Source organism: Aptenodytes forsteri, unplaced genomic scaffold (genome assembly GCF_000699145.1).
Source record: "Aptenodytes forsteri isolate BGI_AS27 unplaced genomic scaffold, ASM69914v1 Scaffold193, whole genome shotgun sequence".
NCBI classification, from domain to species: domain Eukaryota; kingdom Metazoa; phylum Chordata; class Aves; order Sphenisciformes; family Spheniscidae; genus Aptenodytes; species Aptenodytes forsteri.
The window spans coordinates 11431726-11434432 of NW_008795405.1; the positions used below are offsets into that span (position 1 = coordinate 11431726).

The window sequence follows — 2707 nt, forward strand, 5'->3', positions numbered from 1 at the left end:
TCTTCATGGTAAACCAAGCCTCCACTTTAGCTCTTGCTGCGGCACCTTTCAGGTCAGATCCTCTGATGGCAGTGGAAACTAGACCAATTTGCAGCACTTAAAGTACTCACATTTTTGCTGTATTTTAGGTCAGTTTCCACATAAATCTTTGCAGTTCTCAAAGGATATTATATTGGGTAACTACTGCTGGGAAGCAAATGATTTCTTTAAAAAGAGAAAAATTTCAGTGCCCATCAGATCTGCCAGAGCTGGGACGTTAGAAGGATGACACCTCATGCCATCCAGCTGTGGCAACAGGCAAATATATTTTGTAATGACAGCTTATGCAAGCCGCTCAAGTTCTAGCCCAGTGCTGAAGGAGCAAAGCCAGGCTTCCCAAAAGAATCCTCCAAGCAAACAAATCCCCTTGTCAAGCCCCAGCTGTCAAATAAGGTCACCTATCAGTCTGGCATATGTTATGATGCCATCAAACTGTGACTCTGTGCAAATTCTTTACTGGAAATGCATACACCTGCAAGCTTTTATTTCTTCTCAGAAAGCATTAATTCACACAGCAATCAGTGCAATGTTAGCTTTGTGTCATACCAGCTGGAAATTTATAAATGAAAGGAATAATTTGCTGATGTAATTTTTTTTCCTTCACACTGTGCCTTGCACACTACATTGTACCTTAGCATGTTGTCACAACAATGACAATTATTTCTGAGCAAGCTATTCTAGGGACAAAGACATAAGCATCACCTGCAAGTAAAAGAAAAATAAGGAAATGGCAGAGCTACAGTTCTGCTTAACACCAGTGAGTGTTTTATGGCTTATTTGAAAAAAAACAAAAACCAAAACCAAACCACAGAAACTCCCAAGACTGTGTTAGGGTGTTAGGTTACAAACTGCTACAGGAATAAATATTTGCATAGACATAGCAAACTGACAGATTGAAAATGATAAATAAGTTCAAAACATGCATATTTGCATTACCTTTTTGTTCTGAAATAAAAGGGTAATAGTACTGTTGAAATGGGTTATCTCCTTGATTAAGTCTTAATTCAGAAAATCCTTGCTGGTATTCATCTCCCTGCTTTGCCTGGATGTTTCGATCAACTGCAGGACAGCTTTGAAACACTCTCGCTTTGAAGCCTGGAGTTTATTTCTGGATCACCCCATGATCAGTGAATACAAGCCAAAATATAAGTTGTTCTGAATCTCAGATTTCCTGTTTGAAGATGCACGGCAGAAACTTTTACCCATCCTAAAGTTCTTCTTTGTTGCATTATCTGAAGAACTTCACTTCATCAAGCATCCCGTAGCTAAATGACACAAAGTTGACCTTTCTATTACATCATTATTTATTGTCCCTGACAAGTAGACCATATATGGACATGTTTCTGGAACCTAAAGAGAAAAAAAAAAATTGCCTTATAATTTTGAAGTAAAGTATGTTGTCCTGGAGAGTTTTATTTACTTGGGGAGAAGGGAACTCAATTTACTTTTCTTTTAGCTGCTGCTTGTTAAACAAAACAGGCAAACATTACGTGGGTATTTATTGATGTTTTAGAGTGATTTGTATATTTTTAAGGCTGCAAGTTTGAGACTTCAGGATTCCAAAAGATGACAAAAGCAGCTGTGAACCTGTTCCAAGTAGTATTTGCAAGACCTTACTACTGGAAAAGAACTGCTCTCATACCACATAAACATGAACAACAGACCCTCTCTCAGACTCCTCAAGGCCATAAATGTGAAATGGTAGCCATCTTCGCCACATCTGGCAGAGGGCAAGCTGGCCAAGGGAGAGATAGCACTGATCCAGGGATGAGCTAGAAGAAAACAGTCAGGCACATACAGGAGAATTGTCACTGTTGGATTAGCTGGAACATGGGGATAATACTCAGTTTGGGAAGGTTTCTATGTATTTGTCCAGCTAATACGATGAATGAAGGGAAACCGTAAAACACAGTATCAAAATGATGCCTGTGCTTTTTCCTTCAGCTCCTGCTTCACTGATTCCCATGGCAAAACATTGCATATAAAGAGAATAAAGCCTAGATTGCGATGGGTCTGGTTTCCTTTCTGAGCACCTTGTCGAGCCTCAGGCTAGCTGTACTCACCCTGTCAGTGCATAAACACCCCCTGTCTAAGGCTTAACAAAAGCAATCCTGAAAGGAACCGGTTTAGCAAGTCCCTTCCAACTCACCTGCTTTGCTTTTAGGGTCTTTCAGGACCAGCATCATTCCCTCTCCATGCTTGCTCCTCGATCCGGCTTGCTCCAGCATGACAGGATGGCCAGTATCTGATACGTCCACCTTCTCTGCTGCCCGTAAAACCATCTGCCCCTCATAACTAGTGCTAGGGCTGTTGTTTTGTCCAAAGTTAAGGACATTCAGCAGTTACTGTGGCAGGCAAAGGAGCCCTGGATGCCGTCACCAAGAGGGTGTGAAACTCTTACGCCCTTGAAAACATGTCAGCCAACCCTCCATGAGTTTTAAACAACACCCAGCACTTTTTTCCCTGATATTACTTTAAGATTGTAACCAGCCTTGGCTTAAAACCAAGAGTGAGTATCTATTTCCCACATTTAACACTTCTGCTTGCCTTTTGGCAGTCTCTCATCAGATCCACACCCTTGGCACTCTTATGGCCAGCTTGATGTCCCACTGAACTCAAGGAAAAATGCCAATATTGTGATGCAGATTCATGTTTGGCAGGGACAAGG

At 41.3% G+C, this 2707-nt stretch overlaps 1 long non-coding RNA gene across 1 annotated transcript; it reads right to left on the reverse strand.

Annotated features, from left to right (window-relative positions):
* Positions 1-971: 971 nt before the first annotated feature.
* LOC103900175 lies at positions 972-2401 on the reverse strand. Its single transcript, XR_002086206.1, has 2 exons — positions 2189-2401; positions 972-1389 (listed from the first exon to the last, which is right to left on the reverse strand). It is a non-coding gene; the product is annotated as an uncharacterized LOC103900175 (long non-coding RNA).
* Positions 2402-2707: the final 306 nt, after the last annotated feature.